Genomic DNA, 24,880 nt, shown 5'->3' on the forward strand with positions numbered 1-24,880 from the left:
AACACTGCAACAACATCATAAAAGGACAGTCTTTAAATCATCCATACACAGGGAAACCAATACCATTAAAACATACTGCAACCTTTGATTCGATGAATGTGGTATGTGGAATTAGATGTCCTTGCAGCATCTACTATGTAGGAATTACCACAAGGAAAGCAAAAATGTGATGGACCGAACATAAGTGCCAACGTGTATGATACTACCTTGGCTCAGGTCTTTAGAACTTCTACGTGCCCATTTCCGTGGCTACTATAACATCACTGAGACATGATATAGCATTTTTGCATTATACTAATTAGATGTTGAGAAATTTTATCACCCGTGATCACGTGACTAGAGCGGCCTGCGTCAGTGCGTGCATACGTCACGTGATACGTAGAACATAAGGCGATCGCGGGACAGGAGGCTGCTTGTTTGCTGCTTCTCCCACCAGCTTTTCGCTGGTGAAATTCATTAGAATTGACACGGTTAAGGTATGTTATCTATATTTACTTGAATAGAATGAGGACAGACACAACTTGTTAATATTTTTTCCGAACGCTGATAGTGAATTTCACATTGACATTTCAGGGTCTAGCTGATGGTAGCTTATTCATTCAGCTCACATCAGTTTTTGATACTTCTCCAGTAATTGTATTTCAATTCATTTACCAAAGTCTTTCTGGCTATTAGGGAGTGGCTAGAGTACATTCCCATTCACAGAGTATTCTTTACTTTGATAGGTAGATCACCAGAATATAGATCCCTGAGGGGGACCGCCTTCTGCCAGGGATATTATCCCTGCATTTGATGTGTTTCACCTTTCATAAAAAAAGAAAAGGTTAGTTGCAACCTAACTTACCAGCCACTAGACTGACATTAATTAGCACATGACACTGTAACAGATATATTTTTTTGACTATATAATTAAACTTAAGCACTTTGTTCCTTTAATTACAGATACAATTTTGTGTTCATAGCACCTGAAGAAGAGTTACACATTCGAAACTCGTAGTGAAAGCAAACCTTTCAACAGAACTACTTACTACACAGGGTTCAGGACTACCTATGCAAGATATTGTTATATTGGACTCAAATCAGCCTTGTAAGTGTCCTTGAAATTGAGGAACTGTCAGATGTTTGTTGATGTTAATTGGACCTTATATGTGAAGGCAACATAATATGTATCAATGAATTAGGTTAACTTCGAGCACACAAGGTTATAGTAAGTGAAATATGAATGAAAATTATTATTTTGATGTGCTATTATATTTTACTGAATTGTGAACTAAGTCACCATTGATTAAATAGATTACACTGTTGATTACACTTCTTAAACAGTTTATAAATGTTGTCCTGTAAGATTCATTGAGGGATTTATTCCTCACTGTTGAGTGCACTGCTATTTGTCTGATTTTTGTCAGATGACACACCTTTTTCCTTGTTTGTTACTTTATCCCTTTATCCAGGGATAACTTTCGCAGTTGCACCTTAAATTCTATTGAATTATTACTCTTTGAACACAAGAAGACTATTAGTGCGTCCCTCCATTCCTGTTTGCACTCTTCTGTTTAGTCTCAGGAGAATCCTGGCTGCAGTGTTTTGGACGCATTGAAGTTTTTTGGTGAGTCTTTCTGTCATTCCTAGGTAGGGACTGTTTGCATAGAGGATTCTTGTTAATATCAGGGATATGATTGTACGGAAAAGAGAGGTATGGGAGCAGCCCCCTGAGGAGTGTCAGTAGATCGAAACACTTTTTTGTTATTGCGTTGACTTGCAGTTCCATATATAGTCTGCTGTCCATTAGTATTCCTAGGTTATTTACCACATTGAAAGTTTACAGTTGTGTTCCCATGTCTGTTAGCACCTCCATATGTGGGTTGGTTGTGTTACTTTCTGGGGGTGAGACCATTATTTCCATTTTGGCCGGGTTCATTTTGAGGTTGTTAGTTGTCATCCAGTTATAGATGTATGTGAGACAGTTGTTAAGGCTGTTATTCGCTTCCTGGGTTGTGATCATCTTCACAATCAATTGTGTGTCATCTGCGTAGTTGTAGACGGTCAGTCCATGGGTTCGGATGATTTTCATCAAGCGGGACATGTAGATGTTGAAGAGTAGGGGGGAGAGGCTGGATCTCCGTGGAACTCCGCAGGAGATGTTTTTGGCATTTGAGGTGAAAGATGGTAGGTATGTTTATTCAGTTCAATTTGTGAGGAAGGAGGTAAGCCACCCTAGGGTGGATTCTTGAATGCCACATCCCATCAGTCTTTTTATTAGTGTTGCATGGCTAATTGTACCAAATGCTGCAGATATGTCCAGTAGTATGAAAGCAGATTGTTCGCATTTATTTTCCTGTTGTCGCATATCGATAGGAGTGCTGATTCTGTTCCTCTTATTTCGTCTGAGACCAACTTGCAAATGGTTGAGTATTCAGTTTGTTTTAACATGTTTAAATGGAGTTTTGTATACATGGTTCTCCAAAATCTTTGCCGGGTAGGGTAAGTTCTATATAAGTGGAATGGTAAGTGAATCTCTGAGGTGGAGTCTGTGGGGGACACACAGGGTTGATACCCAGTAAAACAATATAATAGGCTAAATCTGGTAGCAGTATGTACAGTGTTGTTATAAGAGAATTTAGTTTGGCGTAAACAGTTTCCATTTGTCTTGATCATTGCAAGAAAAACAACCGTGGAGTTGTCCAGGCATTTGTTTAGGAGTTCAGATTGGCAGTGTAACGCTTACCTGGACTCTGCGGGGACACACACTTCAGAACTATTTTCTTATGGACTTTTCTTAGCTAACGGTGTATCTTTTCTCAGAAGGCTCTTCAAATACTGTGACAATTCTCCTATAATGATACACAGAAAAAACTCCTCAGTGAGGAAATTCCAAATTCTAAATTGTTGCAATGGTGAACTAATTTTCTTATTCTCCCATTCTAGGCACTCTCTCTTTCTCTCTTTATTTACCTTTTGTTCTTTTATGGTGGGCTCTCCATCCTGCTTCTGAGCAGGGGTGCTTGTTCTGAAGAGTTGAATAAACTGGATGGAATTCTTCTTATGATAAGGTTGTGAAGACGCTACACTTGGTTATATGTACCTATCTCTATAGATTGGGCAGGAAGTGACAAGAGCACACTTAGTGACAAGGGAATACCACTGTGAACTAAGAGGGAGAGCACAAGCCAGAAGTGAGTGCACCTATTTCTATGGTTAAATGAATGAATTAATTGTAATTGCTAGTGTAGCACCAAAGGTTGCTATCACCATAAATGATGCTGAACCTGGATTGTATTACATGTGGAGCTGCAAAAAATAAACGGAACAATTCTTTCACCATGGTGACGTTTAACAGAAAAGAGATAACTGCCCTAATGCTGCTCTAATGTAGGAATGACTGGAGAGGCTAAACAGTAACGTCCGTGACACAGAGTAGTCCTACCCATGTAGTTGGAAAATATAGAGGCTGAACTAAATGTAATTCGGAGGTGTGCACATTAATGCGTGAGGAGGATGATTGTGACTCTGTGTATGAAAGTCACGTGCACAGCACTAAGAGGAAGCTTCGTAATCACCTCAATACATGAATACGAAACAACTGAGAATATTTACATTTGAACCCCAAATGCGTCATATACTTTGAAAGTGAAAAAGATGTGCGGTGAGAAGAATGCTGACAGAAATAATATGTTCGGAATGGCACAGCCTGCCGTGACAGGAAAATGCTTTCTGTGACTGAAATTTCTTGACTGGACTAGGTGACCAATAACGCAAGTGAATTCTTAAGTTAACAGCAGCATAAAACTAAAGAAACGGTTAGGAAAAGTTATGCCAAGCACTGACTGAAAAACAGGAACGGAACCGCGGTAAGCGTTCACTGCAAAGGCAGAACAATGTGAAGCACGGAGCACTCAAGTCGAGGGGCTTAAATAGGAACAGAGTGAAAACATCTAGACAAACACTGTAACTAACAGGAGAACAACTAGGCGGCCATGTTTGGTAGTAAGGAAGTAACTACCTATAGCCACTGTGTTGCTTACCCACCATCCAGGAATGATAAGCAGAAGACCAAGTCTTTTTGGAGGCCATTCTAGGAACCTTCTCAGTGATCATGACAGTATTCCCCCCAAGGACCCTCCTAGGTTGGAAACCACCCTCCTTGGTTTGCTAGGGTTATTCTGATGGAAAGTCTTTCACAATCTAGGTGCGTGGATGTTCTCAAGGGGTTCCCAGGTTCTATCCTGTGGCCCATAACCTTTCCAGTCCACTAAATAGAATAACTTCTTGTGAACCACCTTAGAGTCCAGGATGGCATTGACTTCATACTCAGGCTGATCATTTTCCACAACTACGGGAGCGGGGGGCTCTTGGATTCGGGTATCTGGACAGACTGGTTTCAACTGGTTTCAACCAGGTTCAACTTGGGTCCTTCCTTTCATCTATCTTCCTCTCTACCTGTGCTGTTCCCCAGGGGTCTAACCTCTCGCCCTGGCTTGTCAACCAATCCCTGGCAACTCTTGCCCACTGCATTGCCATTTTCTGCTCAGATTTCCAGTGCTACGCTGACAACACTCAACTCATTTTCAAGCTGCCCTCTGCCACCTCCTCTCCCTCTCTCATATCTGATTGCCTAACTGCCATTCAAGATTGGTGTGCTGCCAATGATCTTTGCCTGAATGCCAGCAAGACGGAGATCCTCCTCATTGGCACACCTTCACCATCCTTTCCCCTCACTCTCTGGCCAGCCTCCCTTGGCCCTCCTCCTACCCCCACCTGCGAGGCTAAGAACCTCGGGGTCATCTTTGACTCCACCCTTTCCTTCTCCGCCCACATCTCTGAGGTCTCTAAAAAGTCAAATTTCCGACTGCACCTCCTCAGAGGTACTCTGCCTTTCCTCTCCTTCCCCCAGTAGCTCATGGTATCTCAAGCTCTGGTTCTCTCTAGCTTGGACTACTGCAACAGCCTCTTTCTAAATCTACCTGCCTCTACTCTCCGCCCTCTGCAACTAATCCAGAACAGGACTGCGAGACTTGTCCTTGGCCTCAAGCCCTGGGATTGTATCTCTCCAGCTCTGAAATCTCTCCACTGGCTCCCAGTGGATGCAAGGATTAAATTCAAAACCCTCTGCATTGTCCACAAGGCTTTCTAGGGCCTGAGTCCAAAATACCTTCAGCTATCCCTCCTCTAATACCTCCCCTCTCGAGCTCTTCGCTCCTCTACCTCCAACTCACTCAGGGTCAGTCGTTTTTCTAAGAAACGAGCTGGGGGTAGATCTCTGTCTGCGGCTGGGGCCTCCCTCTGGAACATCCTCCCTGCCACTCTAAAACTTGAGGTGAACCATCTCCGGTTCCGGAAGCACCTCAAGACCTTCCTCTCTTCTTCTGCCTTCGCTCCCCCCTGCTGATCTGTTCTCTCTTGGCACCGTGCACCTGGCCACCCTCTGTCTTTTGTGTCCAGGTACCTGCTCATCCTGCCACCCTCCCGCACTGCCTCCGGGCCACCCCTTGCACTGGGGTCTGTATCTGTACCCATACAGCCCCCCCTTTTTCTTCCTGCACTTATCAGACCTACCCTGTCTGCTGCCTTAATCCTAAGACTTGCAAATTGCTGGCTGCATTACCACTGTTTGTTGCCTTTATTATTTATTTATTGTTATTTATCTGTTTCTCCTCTGCTTCGCACTTTCCACCTCTCCCCCCTTCCATGCACTTTTCCCCTCCCCCCTCTCCCATGCACTTGCGCGTTCTCAATGTCACTGGGCCTAGTAAGATCGCTGTTTTGTTCTCCCCTGTTCCCCTCCCTTGCCTTGTCGCGCTCTGAAACACTTCTGTATGAGCGCGATAGAAATAAAATATCAATCAATATCAATCAAAACAAGGACACATGGAATACTGAGTGGATGTTCATATTCTTGGCGAGTGTCCATTTTATAGCCACTGGGTTGGTGACCCTTTCTCTTATAAAGGGCCCCAAAAACCTTGGAAGAAATTTCCAAGCTCCTCTTAATGCAAGATTCTTAGTAGCTAACCATACAGAGTCTCCCACCTTGTATTCTGGAGTGTCCCTTCGCTTGCGATCAGCAAATTTCTTCTGAGAATCTTTTGCTAAAGACAACTGTTCTCTTGCCTTGACAATGGCAGTAGCAATATTGTCGTGCAGAGTCTTCACTGCTGGCATTTCCAATGATTCAGGCGGTTCATAGACTGAGGTTCGTGGATGCCGACCATATAAGGTGAAAAATGGGCTTAACCCTGTGGAGGAGTGTACTGAATTATTGTAGGCGTATTCAGCTACCCACAACACATTTAACCAGGTATCTTCAGTCTGATGAAGCATGCATCTGAGGTATTGTTCCAGAGTTTTGTTTGTGCACTTGGTCTGCCCATCAGTTTGTGGATGATGGCTGGTGGAAAGATGTACATCAATCTTAGCTATTTTGCAGCATTTTTTCCAGAATTTGGTAACAAATTGGCTTCCTGGTCGGATACTACAATTGAAGGAAAGCCATGTAATTTCACAATGTTCTCCAACAAGGTTCTCGCCACGACTGATGCTAAAGGTAGTCCTTTTAAGGCCACAAAATGTGCCATCTTTAGAAAAAAGGTCCACCACCACCAAAATTTTGGTAAGTCAGTGATGAAGTCCATTGAGAGAGTATGCCATGGAATTGGTGGCACATTTAACGGTTGGAGAAAAACATCAGGTTTCATTTTCTGAGATTTATTTTGAGCGCAATTTCCACAGGTTTTGATGAATTGTACCACATCTCTTCACCAAGTTGGCCACCAATAGGATCTCTTAAACTTTTCCATAGTCTTGGCCCCAGGATGACTTTCCATCATAGCACTGTGGTAATTTGCAATTACTTGAGATTGTAACTTTGCTTGGGCAAATATAAGCGTCCTTGATAAAATGGCAACCCATCCTGTACACTGCATTGTTCCTTTTCAGACTCCCATTTCTGCAACTCTGCCGTAGTCATACTGGCTTTAACTTCTTCTCTCAATTCTTCAAACGATGAATCTGTGGTGCCAATAACTCCAAGCATCTTCTCCGCCGAAATTATCTCCAAAGGGGTGGGGGCAACATAGGCCTCTTCTCCTTTGCCAATTCTAGACAGGGCATCGGCCTTTCCATTTCATACTCCTGGCCGGAACGTTATAATGAAGTCATGCTCTGCAAAAAAGAGGGCCCATCTTAACTGTTGTGAAGATTGTGCTTTGGCAGAGTATAAATACTGCAAGTTTCGGTGATCAGTGAAAATGGTGACTGTATGTCTAGCCCCAAGCAGATAATGTCTCCATTCTTTCAATGCACATTTTATAACCAACAACTGTTTATTTGTGACCGTATAATTAAGTTCTGAAGTGGAGAATTTTTTCGACCAAAATGCCACTGGATGTAACTCTTGAGAGTCTGGATTGCGCTGAGATAAGACTGCACCCATGGACGCATTCAACGCATCGGTTTCAACTACGAAGAAAAGATCTGGTCTCGGGTGTTGTAGGACTGGAGCTGCAGTAAATCATTCTTTTAATTTCTGGAAGGACTCATCCGCCCCTTTAGTCCAATTAAATCTTTTGTTCTTTCGGAGCAAAGACGTGATGGGGTGAACCAACAGAGAAAAATCTGATACAAATCGCCGATAGAAGTTTGCGAATCCCCAAAAACTCTGGACTCCCTTAACAGATGTTGGTGCTGGCCAGGTAAGGATTGCATCTACTTTCCTGTTGTCTATCTTCACTCCTTGTGAAGATAAAATAAATCCCACAAATTCGACTTCAGGAACGTGGAAATGGCATTTCTCCAACTTCACGTACAGAGAATTTTCCCTGAGTCTCTGAAGAACAGATGTCACATGCCTTACAAGTTCCAGAGGAATAGCAGAAAAAATTTAAATATCATCAACGTAAACCATCACACAGATATCTAATAGTTCCCTGAAGATGTCATTCATAAAAGACTGAAAGGCCGCTGGGGCATTACACAGTCCAAAGGGCATCACTTGGTATTCAAAGAGTCCATACCGTGTTTGAAAGGCCGTCTTCCATTCATCTCCTTCCTTGATGCGAATTAGGTGATACGCACCTCGAAGGTCAAGCTTCGTGAATATTTGTGCCTTTTTAACTTGTGCAACAGAGTTGAAATGAGGGGAAGTGGGTAGCAATTTTTTACAGTAATTTGATTCAAGGCTCGATAATCTATGCAGGTTCTTAAATTTCCTTCTTTTTTTGGCACAAAAAAAAGAGGTGATGCTGCTGGGGACTTGGACGGTCTGATGAAACCATTCGCCAGGTACTGATTGAGATATGTTTTCAGATGGAGGTTTTCTTTTTCAGTCAATGCGTATATTCTGTTGCAAGGAAGCTGAGCTCCAGGAACAAGATCAATCTGGCAATCCTATGGTCTGTGAGGGGGTAAAACGTCATCTTGCTTTTCCTCCTGGATATTATCCTGGAACTTCTGGTACTCAGAAGGCAATGAACCTGTGAACCTTAAGGTGATTCTGTTGTCTGCTCGGACTACACTATCTCCACCGAACCTTCCATTATCCTGCATGTTTTCTTACAATCTAAAGCAAAGGTCAAGGTTCTGGAACGTCAATCAATGACAGGGTTGTGTCTTTCCAACCAGGGCATTCCTAAGATGATCTGGAACTGTGGGGCTCGAATAAGCTCAAAGGAAATCCTCTACCTGTGTCCTTCCTGGCAAAGCATTATAAGATTGTTAGTGCACTGTGTTACAGGGCCTGACACTAATAGAGTGCCATCCACCCCAGAAACATTCTCGGCTTCCAACTTTTCCATCAAGGAGAATCCTAATTTGCTAGCCAGGTGAAGATCCATATAGTTGCCAATTGCCCCACTGTCTATGTAAGCGTTCAACGCATATCTTTTTGTGGGATGCTCATGACTAAATAGGATAATAAGAAACACAAAGTGTGAGGTCACAGAAACCTTTTCCATGCTCGACAACCTGATCTCTATACTTGTCGGGCACTTGAGTTTTCCGGACTCGGGTCCTTCTTGTCCAAATTGACTCCTCCCAAAGGTTTTCTCGATGGTTTCACAGGACAGTCCTTCAGGAAGTGGCCTGCTTTTCCACAATATAAACATAACTGTTGATGACATCTCTTGTCCCTTTCAGCCTGAGAAATTGGACCTCGTATTCCCTCCAACTGCATGGGTTCTGGGTGAGTCTCTGATCCCGATCTTCCGACTGGTTCCTTAGTGCGAACAAAATATGCTTGACTCTCTGGGCGTGCACAATCAGTTCTACGATCCTGTAGACGATGGTCTAACTGAATGGTCAGGTCTATGAATTCAGTGATACTCTCGGGCGGGTTTACCACCTGTGCTAAGACATCTTTCAACTCACTTCGCAAGCCACGATAAAACAAGGTTGTCCTTTTGTCCGTTGGCCAGTTGGTTTCTGCCACCAACCTGTTAAAAGTTGCCACATATGCCAGCAATTCTTGATTACCTTGTCGAAGCGACAACAACTCATTATCTAATGCCTGTCCTTGAGTGTGGCGAGCAAAAGGTTTTTCTAATTCCCGCTGAAAATCCTGAAAATTCCTCAACACAGGATCGTCTCTATTGACAAGAGGTATGGACCAGTCAGCCGCATAACTGCCCAGATATGATAACACAAAGGCCACCTTGGATTGATCTGCAGGAAAAACTCCAGGTCTGCACAGGAAATGTAATCTACATTGATTTAAAAATACCGCAAACTTTTGGGATCTCCTGTGAAATGCTCCGGAGGCACCAGTGGAATATTTCCAGGTACAACCACTTGAACAGGAACTAGTGATACAGCAGGAGCTGCTGCCTGCGGATTACTGCTTGAGTCTTTAAGAGCTGACGGGCTAGTTCCTCCATCCAATCTCTGTTCACCACTAACTCTCTTCTAAGGGCACTGGTCTCTGAATGAGCTGCATGGACTTCAGCTCTTAGCTGCCCCAATAGTTGTGCCATCTGATCAACCTCAGGAGTTCCCATTGTGTCCAGACAGAGTATATTCAGCACGGCTTCACGTTCTGTAACGCTTACCTGGACTCTGCGGGGACACACACTTCAGAACTATTTTCTTATGGACTCTTCTTAGCTAACGGTGTATCTTTTCTCAGAAGACTCTTCAAATACTGTGACAATTCTCCTATAATGATACACAGAAAAAAACTCCTCAGTGAGGAAATTCCAAATTCTAAGTGGTTGCAATGGTGAACTAATTTTCTTATTCTCCCATTCTAGGAAATATCTCTCTCTCTCTCTCTCTCTCTCTCTCTCTCTCTCTCTGTCTCTCTCTCTCTCTCTCTCTCTCTTTCTTTTTCTTTTGCTCTTTTATGATGGGCTCTCCATCCTACCTCTGAGCAGGGGTGCTTGTTCTGAAGAGTTGAATAAAATGGATGGAATTCTTCTTATGATAAGGTTGGGAAGACGCTACACTTGGTTATATGTACCTATCTATATAGATTGGGCAGGAAGTGACAAGAGCACACTTAGTGACAAGGGAATAACACTGTGAACTAAGAGGAAGAGCACAAGCCAGAAGTGAGGGCACCAATTTCTATGGTTAAATGAATTAATGAATTGGAATTCCTAATCGAGCACCAAAGGTTGCTATCACCATAAATTATGCTGAACCTGGATTGTATTACATGTGGAGCTGCAAAAAATAAACTCTACAATTCTTTCACCATGGTGACGTTTAACAGAAAAGAGATAACTGCCCTAATGCTGCTCTAATGTAGGAATGACTGGAGAAGCTAAACAGTAACGTCTGTGACACAGAGTAGCCCTACCCATGCCCTACCCATGTAGTTGGAAAATATAGAGGCTGAACTAAATGTAATTCGGAGGTGTGCACATTAATTCGTGAGCAGGATGATCATGACTTTGTGTATAAAAGTCACGTGCACAGCACTAAGAGGAAGCTTTGTAATCACCTCAATACATGAATATGAAACAACTGAGAATATTTACATTTGAACCTCAAATGCGTCATATACTTTGAAAGTGAAAAAGATACTTGCGGTGAGAAGAATGCTGACAGGAATAATATGTTCGGAATGGCACAGCCTGCCGTGACAGGAAAATGCTTTCTGTGATTGAAATTTCTTGACTGGACTAGGTTACCAATAAAGCAAGTGAATTTTTAAGTTAGCAGAAACATAAAACTAAAGAAACGGTTAGGAAAAGTTATGCCAAGCACTGACTGACAAACAAGAACGGAACCGCGGTAAGCGTTCACTGCAAAGGCAGAACGATGCGAAGCGCGGAGCACTCAGGGGGAGGGGCTTAAATAGGAACAGAGTGAAAACATCTAGACAAACACTGTAACTACCAGGGGAACAACTAGGCGGCCATGTTTGCTAGTCAGGAAGTAACTAAGTAACTACCTATAGCCTTCCCATAACACTGTGTTGCTTACCCACCATCCAGGAATGGTAAGCCGAAGACCAAGTCTTTTTGGAGGCCATTCTAGGAACCTTCTCAGTGATCATGACAGGCAGTTGGACTGTGGGTAATATTCTGAAGAAAGAGATCTTTCAATAAAATGTCCTCTGTCTATAGACTGGAATGCCAATCATGGTGCCACAGGTTGCTAGCACTCCCCGGAGAACTCCAACATTTCCATAAACTCTGGGCAGCCCCTGCTCTCACCACTGCCAGTGCCAGCAGATGGACCACCACGGGAGCTGGCTCAGTCATGACAGTGAGGCCCTCAACAAACCATGTGCATCCAGAGGATGTCAACCAAAATATTATCTGGACTGAACACATTCTATGTAGTAAATCTTGGTAGAAAAGCTCTTGATGGTAGTCCATCGGCGGAACACTTGAGATGCCTCAAGGAAGAGATAGGGACTCTGGAAAATGTAAAGCTGCATATTAACGCAAGCAACTGTCAAATAGGACCAGGTTCTTTCATATCCCTGGGACATAAAAGATCAAAGAAACTATTCAGCTTCTCCTTCCTAAGAAGCAAATGATTTTAGATGGTAGTCTATCTAAAACACACTAGAGGAACCCTATAAACGGACGACTGCAAACCCGTTCTATGACCTAACTTTGAGGAAGTAGTTGAGACTGATAAATAGTGATGAGGATTGCTAAGTGGCTTTTGGCAGATTGCAGACGGGTAGCCATACAGGTCCAGTCTGAAGACCTATGTATTATAGCAAGGATTTACCAATTCATACTGTTGTGCTCACCCACAAAATCTGAGCTGCACTGAGCCATGATGAAAAAGGAAGAGAATGATGAGGAATTGGACTGTTTCTGTGGTCTCTTTCTAAATAGGAAGCCAAGGAAGTCCACTGGTGAAAGGTCCTGTTTTGATTCAGCTTTAGAGTTGAAGATGTTCAGCCAATATTTGTCACTCATGTCACTGCTTAAAATGACCCTAGAAATCAAGGGGAGGAGCTGCAACTTTTGACCAGTATAATTATATGGCCCATTGTGCAGTGGCCCGAGCCCACAATGCAGCAGCTCCAACTTCCAGAACAAGTACACCTAATACCAACCTCTCCCCCTCCGACACATTCTCAAGTATATAAAATAGACATTATTGACGTGACTTTTCTTTTATGAAATGTACCTTTCAGTTTTGTTTGTGGGTACAAAAGTCCTGGACCTCAGCCAACTCTCCTACATATGAAACATACTAAAATGATTTCACCAGGATAATATAATTGTTTAAATGGGAAAGCTGGGCTTTGAGCCCAGGTTTTCCCTGTCCCAGTTTGCAATTTGACAACAGGTTACATCTCCTCTCATCCCATCTTTACTACTAGGCCAATTTAAAGAGGTGGCAAACTTAGAGAATTCGCTGATAGAGCCGAGTCATTGTTCGTCTTGGGGGTCTGGCTTCACTCTAAGAGGCAAACATGAGCTGGAACTGCAAAAGACCCATACCTGGCTTCCTGCCTCCCCAAACCAAAACACAAAAGGGATACCTAGCCCCCTTTTTCCCCACCCCCCACAACATACGACCACCACTTACCATCCTGCCTCCCCACAAGTATGCATTATATAAATGGTTAAAATTATTAGTATTTATGGATTAACACTTTATATTATAATCCCATATGAGTGAGACTTTCTATACAGAGTTAAAGAAACTAAAACACAGGGATGAAAAGTTATTTGCTTGGAATCTCTTAATATATGAAGTGTGGAAGAAGGGGATTTGAGTCTTCCTGGTTCTGAATTTTCCAAATTGTCTAAATTGGAAAATGTGGAACCAGGAAGACTCAAATCCCATTCTTCCACACTCCATAGCAGGGGATGAGGTCATCTTCAGCTATTCATCCTTCAATATTAGAAACACCAAAACCATTTCTGCAAAGTTGCTATTCAAGGGGTAACTAGTACAAAATTGAGCCATTAATGTGCATAATCCATTGTACCTTCACATTGAAAGTGTAGATGGCATAAAAAAATGGTAAACAGATATTTACGTTGCCACATATGAAGGTACTATTTCTGAAATGCCCTCTTTGCTGGTGGTAAACATTGAATCGGGTTCATTTTCAGAAATATCACCGGCAGAGGTGGTAACCTTCTCCAGTGGTATTTTATTAAAAAATCCACCTAACTCTGAAATACCCCCTAGGTGTGTAGTTTAGTAATAATAAATACCTTAATGCTACATATTTGTTCCAGCTGTGCCCACAAGTGATTGAAACAAACAATCCACCATCCATTTCTGTTACCACCATATAGTAAGAATCATGAGTCCTAGTCAGGGTGCTGTCAAACTCTTTTGTAATGAACCCACTATTGATCAAGAAGTTCACCAGATCATAGGGGAATCACTCTTACAGAATGAAACTGACAAGAAACTCTAATAAGATATTGACCTTTACTTCCATGCAGGAGTAGCAATAAGCTGCTGGGGATTGTAACAGGCCAATGGTGTGCGGGGCTCAGTGGGGCCAACATTACCATCCAGGGTCACAGAACATGTCAATTCGATGTGTACACTGCCGCTGGGCAGTATGAACATGCCCCTGCGGGCTAGGCTCTTCTACCTCTCGCTCACTTACTGTGGTGGCCCATGTGTAGGGGCTCCCCAGCCACATACACAACATTACTGAAATCACAAAGCGTGTATTGCACCATCGACACAGAGGTCAAGCAGGCCTTGCAGTACTCAAGTCATATAAAGAAGGCTGGATTCTGAAGGATTTAGCCTTCTTCAACTACTCTTTTTTACATTTTGCAGCTCTGTCCGCTGGAGCAGCAGCCCAGCCACTGTGGTGGCCAATTGCACCCTTGTCCCCCTCCCCAGCACAAGCCCTGCATAGACCCCTCAGATGACTGATGTCCTTTAAAGGAGATAGCCCGAACTCCTGTAAAAAAAAAGCATTCCTCTCAACGCCCTTGAAAGGACTGCAGATCACAGTGAACGCATGGACTACTCCAGTGTAAATTAAATGTCTGTGGTGCTCCATCGCATGTAAAATGAGCCACAAAGTTGGAAACATTTTACTGTCAGCAAACTGGAGTGATTGTGTAAGTGTGTCGGACTTATATTAGGAATAGGAAACACGATTGCCTGTGTTGTTTTATTAGAGAATGGAGAATGGTCCTTTGGGGTTAACAGATCACTGTTTTTGTGAGACTGTGAATGTCTGGCGTTGCCTTTTCCTAGCTTTTATTTGGGATAATGCTGCACTAGACGCCACCTTACATTTAGAGAAAAGAATCTCCAGTCTGTCATGATGATGGTTTGACATTTTGAGGATTATGGTTAGTGAATGATAGCCTCAGTGGTTTAACGCAAATTGTGGGTGCCCCCTTGTGAGCTATGTTGATGTCCCCGGCTCCAAGCTCGGTAACAAATGCATGGGTGACCCCACACTTCATGCCGGCCTGGACCACACGCATGTGCAATGCACATGATGATTATGCAGCTGCATGCGCATGCCCAGGGGTGGACTGGGAACCAATGGAGGCCTTGGAACTATACATATACTACATATTTTCAGCAATGCCAACCTTTTTCCAACGAGAACATTTGCAAAAAAAATAGCTTCCACCCAAAAGAGGCCCAGTGTGCGGTGGTCAGTCATAATCTCGAATTTACAAATCTCGAGAAAAAAAAGTAAAAAAAAAAAAGGCCGAAAAAAAAAATGTCACATTTTTTTTTTCTATATTTTTTTTGGGCTCTAGTATATATAAATAAAATAGGTAAAAAAAAAAAAAAAAGGGGGGGTTGGGGGTGAACCCCCCCATTTCGAAAAAAAACGTCATTAAAAAAATTCGACATTTTTTTTCGCCCTTTTTTTCGACCTTTTTTTTTCGAGATTTGTAAATTCGAGATTATGACTATAAACCCCAGTGTGCGGAGGCCTACCTCGAATTCTCCAGAGTTTCTTATAGGCCACACCGGGGCACGCCGTGCACTACACTGGGTGAAAGCATTTGTTTTGATCAAAGTTTACATCTTTCACCTAGTATAGAAACAAGGGTCCTGTGCCTGGCGCCTGAATCCTGACACTCAAATGTACTAGCCAACCAATTATATGAGTGGCCATTAATATTACGCACAGTCATAATACCATAAGAAAACATGTTCATTCTCGCTCTGTCAGTACTAGCCACATTCCGTATGTACAGACATTCTCTTGTTGGCTTTGCCCTTTATGACAGTAAACATCTCCTGCCACAGAAAGAAAAGAAGATATTGCTGCTGCACAAATGCTTGCCCAACTCGCAAACCACAATGTAAACATACTCTTCATGTTGACTTTGCCCTCAATATCAGTAAAGCATGCAATGCTGCAGTGAGGAACCATTTCCTAGTTGGGCTGTACGTATGCCTCCACCCATCATGTAAGAACACTCATCATGCTGACTTTGCCCTTAACAGCAGTAAAACATGCAATGCCACAGTAAGAAAACTTTTACTTGCTAGCTGCACAAGTGCCCTCACCCTCCCTATATCAGAACACACATCATAATGGGTGTGTCCCTTATGTGAAAATAAAATGCCATGCCACAGAACGACAATGTCTAGTCTGCTTGCCGCATTGTGCTATAAACCGTGACCCTAAACCTTCCTCCAAGTAATAGCATTCATCATATCGATTTAGTGCAAAAATAGCAGTAAAACGTGAAAGAAGCCATCCACGCTCCAACGCCCCATGCCTGGACCCCAGCCATAAATGTGCACATTCATACTCATTCACCCACCGTCATTCATACAGTAGCGGCTGGTGAATTCTTTAATTGGAGGGGCGTCACCATTTCCCACAAATATGCTAAATTAACTGAGCGTAGCGAGGGTGCCTGAAGCAAACAAAGGAAGTTTAGGAGTTCAGTTCCCTCCCAGACCCCACCCGCCTTCCATTGGAGAACATTTCTTGAATAAAGGTTTAAAATGGTGTATTATGCAGCACACTTTTTGTGAGAAATTGCGTACCAAGCCAGCAAGTCTTCAATTGGTTTTGTAACTCCAATCCAAAAACACAACTGATGCAACTCACCAACCATGCACAGGAGAATTTCCCAATGCATTTTCATGATGCCTTTATGCAAAATATATGCCAGCATAAAAACATGTTCATGCTGGCTCCCATACATGTCCAAAATGGCTGCACCAATATATGTCAGCATTCCCATTTAAGAACATACTCATATTTCCTTTGTGCCAGTAATGATACTATAAGAAAAGATGTCCAGGCTAGTTTGGTCAATATACAGCAGTATTCCCATGTAAGGGCATATTCCATTTGCTTTGGCTTTGAAAAGGCCATGCATCAATAAGAAAACATGTCCAAACTGGTTGTACTGCCAGCCAATGTCCCCCCCCCCCACCCACATGCAAGTGGAATGGCCTACCTGTAACTATTATGAATCTTGCATGTATGAATGATTCTGGTGGCAACAGCACCATCTAATAGAAGAGTTAGATCTAAGTGCTACAGTCTAGCCCCATAACATAACCATCCAGGTACGTATCAAATATATCTTATGAAACCGACATAACGTACATGTCAGGGTAATGAGAATGCAGAATGAAATATTGAACTTTACATTCTTGGGGCAGAAGACATGAAAGTGTTTTCAAAAGGGCTGAGAAAAGAGACAGGAATTCAAACTTTGAGATTAATTAATTCAGCACATCCCCAGACTGCCCACCACTCCTGCGCTTGGCAGATGAGAGAACAAGGTCTCCTTGTCCATTTGAGTCTTTGGTTTGCATTCTACAGCTGACCTCCCTCAGCTACACATAGGTTCTGTCGATCATGTGGCCTCCACTAATGTAACATGCACCCAGACAAGCTTGTCTCTCCAAGTAGCTCTCAAGAATCCTTTAATTGATTGTGGATTTTAAATCCTTATCCAGGAACTGCTGTAATAAAGTGCCACCTGATCTGTGCCCCCAAAATACACCCAAACTTGGATGTGGACTTAATTCCTAACCGGGCCCTTTTAAGGCACATATTTTTAACCCCCTGGGAAAGTGTTGGTACTGTGGACTGATAGACCACCCATTAACTTACTTTGAGACTTTTGGAAAATTGAGTTATGAATGAGGTTTTGAATTAATCATTACCTCTGGCATTGCTCTGAGGAAATTTCAAAACCATTGTTTTTCAGCGGTCCATTCCATTTCTGAGAAACCTGAAGGTGTCTCATCCACCAGTCCCCGGGGAACTGTCACCCAGGTGGCCAGGACACGGCCGTCGCTTTTGGATCCGGTTCCTGGGGGTGGACCAGTGTGGGTGGATCACCGGGATGAGGAGTCCTCAAGGAGTGGAAGTGGGACACCAAAGGGTGAGACGCGGTATCCCCTTCTCTGTAACACATTCTCCCCATCCTAAACTCAACCCCCATGTGTCCCTGACATGTCCTAAAACAAGGGTCAGGCAGAGTAAGGCTATTACTGATAATTACACACACCTGACTTCCATCACACTTCCCCACATGGAGAAAAGGCTGAGCATGAAAGCACACTCTGAGAAAGGCAAAACGAAGGAGGAAGCAACAATTCCAAGATGGCAATTTAAATTGAGGAGAAAGGTAGCAAGACTAGAGAGGGCTGCAAGGAGGAAACTTCCTTTGACCTTTTCGGAGAAGGACACCGATTTTCAAGAGGCCTAGAGGAAAAGAAACATAAGACCATGAATTATAGCTGAACAACAGTGTGTGTAGAAGGTACACAGGGCCCTCCTGCATTGATAGCCAAGTTGGGGAGAAGCGATTGCTGCCGTAGTACTGTCCTTGGCTTCAACAAAGCGCCAGTGAATTGAGCACAGCCGGTGAGTCGGAGAGACTGATAGCAGATCGGACTGTGTTATGCTCAAGGTTGCAAGAGGCAACATTTTATTGTTATTGTTATTGTTATTGTTATTGTTATTTTGCATTTATATAGCGCCTTATATACCATTGGTATGGTCTGAAGGCGCTGGTAGGTTGAACGCCCTTGGGAACCGAAGTTCAGGTCAGTATAGAGAGTAGAGGGAGTCCAAAAGTGCGTGTGCGCACTAGGTATGTGTGCAGCTGGTGCGGAAATCGAGTGGTAGCTGCTTCTTAGTTGTACGTGTGGTGGTTGAGAGGTCAGGAGTATGTGTTTGCTCTGGTCGGTTTTACCCAGAACGAGTGTGGCTGCGTTAGGCCTAAGGAGAACGCCTGGCTGGGGGGTGTGAATCCAGCAATGATTACTTAGAGTGATGTGGAGTAAGAGGGAGATGTGGATATGAGAACAGTTATACCGAATGGTGTCATAGTATCTCTGTGTTCTAGATGAGTGGTGGTGTAAGAGGGATAGTAAGCGTGGGGTGTGGTATGATGTATGTTTTCAAGTGTTTCCTTCATTCCAAAGCATATTAAGCATCGTCTGTTGTACAAATTCGTCCGTTCCTCATATTCGTCCGCTACACACATTCGTTCAGTCATTATCATCGTCTAGTTCACACCCTCGTACACTTCTAAACGCTGCTGGGGACAGTTCTGAATTCAACTTTCACAGAGAGGCTATTGGGTGCAACTTTCAAGTGTAACTGGGTACACTTCTAAAATGCTATTGGGTACACTTCTAAATTAAGGAGGGAACCGTTTTACAATCAGCTATCAGATAGGCTATTGGGTGCAGCTTCTAAATGCAATTGGGTATATTTCTAAAATGCTGTTGGATACACTTATGAGGAAAGATGACTTGTATGTGAATGAACTTTATGAAACCGAAATAGGTACCAGATACAGAGTGGTCCGGCGCCATGTGGGTGCTCACTCAAAGGTCTCTGTTTGGTATCCAACTAAGCGTGTGAAATTGAAATGGTCCTGCAGCGAGTCAAGCTAAACCCTATGCACATTTGAAAGTCTTTGATAACATACAAACTGAAACTGGTCTGAGCCCAGTTGAGGGAGACTAGTTGTATAAAAGGGGATCTGAGCCCGGAAGAGGGGGATCCGGGGTGAACCGTGAGTCACCCGAGAAGATATTGCTGTGCGATGCCTGCAAACTAAAATTGGTCTGAGCCTGACTGAGGGAGGCTAATTTTATAAAAGCAGGATTTGAGCCCGGCCAATGGGGGTCCGAGGTGGAGAGTGAATCGCCCGACTTGAATATCTGGATAGGAACTTTTTTAGTTGTTTTTGGTACATCAGGCCCTCTGAATAAAGAGACTTTGAATGTAAGAGACTTGGGCACAGAAGGCCCTGATGTTGGTAAAATGACTTGTACCCTCGTGCAGAAGAAGCCCAAGAGTGCGCTATGCTAAAAACGTGAGGAAGTGAGGCCAAAAGCCTGAACATCCTGATTTATCATTTTGTGAACAATTTTTTCTTTTCATGAACATTTCCCCTAAACTCTTTGTAAATTAGCAGTAAGGATTGCCAATAGTTTTTTTAGTATAGGCCCTTTTATTTTGATGAGGCTCCACTAGGACAATATTATTATTATTTGATTTTCGTAGCTTGCTCCCATTTAGGTTTAGATAGGCGTTTATCACACCCTTGATAAGGTTCAATAAACACCCTTGAACTGTGGTCATTTGTGTCTGTCTTACTTTGATACCATTATTTGCTGAAGAGCAGGGAATCCCTACTCTCTGGAACAGGGAATTACCAACTGACAGTATACTGAAAGGAAGAACCAAAGGGCATCATTTTATAGAAAAGTATCAGAAATATTTATTTAAATGTCTACAACATTACTAGAGGAAAAAATCCTAAATGAATCAAAAGAGCAACAATTAAATGCAGGTAAAATCACAACTGCTGCTGCAGTCCTTCGGGTGGGCCCGGCATGTATGAGGGAGTCAACAGTATGACTGCATTGCTCCTAAAGAAACCAACAATCGCAATGTTACGCACGAGCTGCCCCTAACTCATACACAATATCAAAAATGTAGTTAGAGTTGCAGACAGCCGTTTGTGGAGCCCGTCCTGGTGTCAACAATTAATAAATGGGGGGCTGGGCCACCGGAGGATGTTGGAGCCTGCATGGCGGAATGGCATAAGGAGAGGGTCCGGTGGTGGGAGGGCAACTACTTAGACCCATTCCAAGAAAGAGAAAAATAAAAATGAAGACACAAACAATTTTGTTAATTAATGTCATTGTTTGATGTCAAGATCAAATAATTTGTATTTGTATTTTTATTTAGTGTGTTGTATAAACAAGAATGTTGAATTGGTGAGGGATGATTGCATTAGGATAGATTGATGGGTGCACATGAGTTGTTATTACCCCTGTTTTGTACTTTGTCACAGTTGTGATTTTACCTGAATTGAATTGTTGCTCTTTTGATTAATTTAGGATTTTTCCTCTAATAATTTTGTATCGATTTAAATAAATATTATTGATACTTTTCTATAAAATTATACCCTCTGGTGCTTCCTTTCAGTATACTGTTACTTTGATACCATGCCTTCCTTACACATTACAGAAGTGGAAGGGTCATTTGCCCATCTTGTTTGGTCTCAACTGCTGCTGGAAATGGGATCTCATGAGGAAGGTAGAATTGCAGTGGAGTCATGGCAAACAAGTGACAGGCTTGTAGAAAGTGTAAGAACCCAGGACTGAAATAACAGATGTGACATGAAATGTACAAAAATTAAATAATAAACCAGCCTCACAATATATTTGAGCAAAAGGGGTCTGAGTCTTGCTTTATTTTCCATGTCCTGATTGAAAGTCTGAATGGAAGCCTACAATTACTAGCATGCAGATGAATGGTAGCCTAAAAATGCCTACGGATCTAGAAAGAAGCACTGTGCAAGAAACAGCCACAGTTTTTATTGTGTCACACAGCATGCATCTTTATCCATCCCTCTCATCACACAGCATACATCTTTATGCACTCCTCCCATCGAACAGCATGTATCCTTTATATATCACTCCCATCGCACAGCATGCATCTTTATGCATCCCTCACATCACACAGCATGCATCCTGATATATCCCTCCCACCACACAGTGTGCATCTTTATGCATTCCTCCCATCGCACAGCTTGCTTCTTTATGCATCCCTCACATCACACAGCATGCATCTTTATGTATCCCTCCCATCACACAGCATGCATCTTTATGTATCCCTACCATCACACAGCATGTATCTTTTTGCATCCCTCCTATTACACATCATGCATCTTTATGTATACCCCAAACATTTGCACTAATTAGGACACAATGGGGCTAATTACGAGTTGGCCGGTATACCGCTGGTGATTCCGGCGAGATACCGGCAAACTGCCACTACTGCTTCCGCCACCTGATATCCTGGTATTATTGGGATATTACAGGTGGCAGAAAGGGGGGTAAGTTCCCATTCCGTGGAGTACCATAGGACTCCATGGATGGGATTGCCAGAATCACCACCACCGGTAGCACCAGAGCCGGTTATTCGGCATTTATTTACTGGTAGGAGCCTGATTTACGGGAAGGTCAGGCCTGTCATTAAGTTAGTGCCCCACCAACAAACTTGTGTTTCCCCGGTCCAGAATAAATGCATATGCCGGAATTACAGGCAATTTTACCAGCATTTTATCTGGACCGGGGAACTTGTAATGAGCCCCAATGGCTACTCCTGGTCATTCACTGCTGCCTTCTTTGCAGCCATCTAACCCGTACTGCACGTTTATGTGCCTAAATTCCAACCAAAACAAGCAAAAGAAATAAAAACAAGTCAGAGCTCTTCTGCGCTTGGAATGTCTCTGGCCACTGAGACCAGCAGAGAGCATCGTGGATGCAGCGCATTAACCTGGCTCAGTAAAGGCATGGCCTGTTTGTGTTCAAAGATTCAGGATCCATGGAGAGATTCTGTGCCAGAACCCGAATCCGCGAACATTTGGCAGAATTTCAGCAGTGGTCCAATCCCAAAAGGGGCAGTTCAGCCCAAAAGGCTAGGTCACATGCCTTCTGCATGACACCAAACACAAGCCCAGACATGTGTCGGCCTCACTGGGCATCATCAGTTAGGTGCTGCTTGGGACTCAAGGCAGGCCAAGCTCGGACCGCGTCTGGACATACCCGTCTTACTCAAGGCGACTGTTGCCAAACGGAAGGTTCTAAATAAATCTTAACCACCGGTGTTGCTCCGGCAACCCTTCAAGCCATCATTGTTTTGAATGAGGACATTTCAGGCAAGGAAAAACCATGAGCAGAATTTGCAAATGGATTCCTTCGCCTCCAACAGTGACTCCATTCTTCCTTGATTACACATTGGTATAGCAGCACGAACCGTGTTTATTTTCTTAATATTTGCTTACTTTGACAGATTAGTGTCCCAATATGTAGCCAAATGAGCGAATGGGTTATTACGCCATCATGAACCACTCGTATTGACGTAAAGGACGCACCCATCCCAGCGCTGTTTACAGGGTCCCAGTAGGCCAATACAATGTCATTACTGTTATAATCATCTTTTGCTCTACATTGTTCTTTTTCTATTTTGTCTGGTCTCATGTGGCCTCCCCACCAGCGGCTTCATAAGAGGGATGGCATTTCACCAAAATGCCAGGGGCAGCGGAAGTGACATCACACAACCCTTGACCTCTGATGACATCACAGGAAGTGATGTAATTTGACCCCACCCCAAAGTGACATCACGGGAAGCCATGGAACACGTCCTTTCACCCCTTGACAAAACAGGAAGTGGCATCACATAGCATTGTTCCTAAGTACATTACGAAAAAAAATGGTTACGATATCACTGTCATGTGATATACATTTGATACAAGAATGTATCACCATATGTATCTTTAATATCATTGTGTATAGGCCCATAATACCAAATTACTGTGAATGCAAGCAGACGTCCATGACCAAATGATAATGATGTGCTATTATAAAACAATTACGCTTAAGCGCTTTATACAGAAAAAAATATACCTACAATATCACCCAACCTGTGTTGGTACTCATTTAGCGACCTCAGAATGATGAAAGGCTGAATTGAAGTGTGCCTGAAATAAACCTTTAATGAGCATAGCAATTATTGTATAGAATTCCAGAAAGACAAATTATTTGTTATTCCAATCCTTTCTTTCCTATTCTTTCTTATTTAGGGTCACAGCTGAAACTGTTACACTTGTGGAACCCACTGTTTGTTTTAAGAGGCCTGAGCAAGAAAGCCAGCCACTCCAGAAACAAAGAGCCACATGGCACTGGTCACAGTCCAGGATCTTACATATAAAGTTTTTTTTAAAAAAAGATGTTTTTAATGACGTCCCTGCTTGATAATGCTACTAAGGTGACAACCCAGACTGTTTTAGGTAAAGCTGACTTCAGGCCGGATTAAGGGGACCCGACAATGGGGGGATTCAGCATGATTGTGTTAAGCCTCTGACCGCAGCCGCTAATGCCGAACCAAACCATTTCCAAAAAGCCCCTACCACACAGAAACCGAGAAAGTCCATCGCACCATCTGCTTTCCAAATACTAATTCAAACCACAAAACTGTATGTAAACTGTATGTAAACTGTATGCAAAGTTCAGTCAAAAATCTACCATATCTGACCTTCAGCTGCACAGGATCACACACCCACAACCATTAGTTATGCACCTTCCCACGATATACCGTATTCAACATATAATTGCACCACGAGTGTTTGAGTGTAATAAAAACATGCTGGGACCTGGAGAGTGTCGATGGCTGGGTGTGTCGGGGGTTCACATGAATGTGAGCCCAAAATATGGGGGTGGCCTTTTGCATCCCACCAGAGGCGTTTCTAGGGGGTGGCTAAGGGGGCTATAGCCCCTGGTCCTTTGGTTGTAGCCCCGGATAGAATCTCAGGATCTACAACCAAAAGGCTAGCTAGCCCCCAGTCCCGACAGTTCCGACATCAGCGTAGCCCCGGGTCTTTTCCAGACCTAGCAACACCCCTGCATCCCACAAGTCTTCTGCACTGGGCTACAAGCCGCAGGTGTGAAGTAACTCACAGTCTAGAAATGTTTCTACTGTATTCCAAGTACAGAGCAGTTTAAAGAGCGCCATCTTGGCTCGCAATCTGCCAGAGTTTGATGTGGGAGACCCTCGCTGGAAAGTGATCATAGTCAAACGTAAAATAACAGCAAGATCCTTCAAATTTTATTAATGTAATTGTTTTTTTTATAACACGGCTAATACCATAACTGATTTCGGTTTCTAAGCGCGGATCCGAGATTCGAACCTCTGTGACTCTGCATGGCCCCTGTGCTATCCTCCGTTCAGAAATGGAGGTCACTTAAGAGCCATGAACCTCAGAGCAGGCATAGAGGGAGAGAGTGCAGCTACAATGCGTCTGTAGGGTTACCACCAAACCTAAGGATTGGACACATAAACTTTAATATGGCTTAAGGCCAGGCCAGGCCCATTCTGCAGCCCAATCCCAGGGGGTTCCATGCTTACTTGCAAGGGATCAAGCAAGTTTACAGGTTGGGGTCTAAACTGCTTCCC

This window comes from Ambystoma mexicanum, chromosome 10 (assembly GCF_040938575.1).
Source record: "Ambystoma mexicanum isolate Mex_15411 chromosome 10, UKY_AmexF1_1, whole genome shotgun sequence".
Classification (NCBI taxonomy): Eukaryota; Metazoa; Chordata; class Amphibia; order Caudata; family Ambystomatidae; genus Ambystoma; species Ambystoma mexicanum.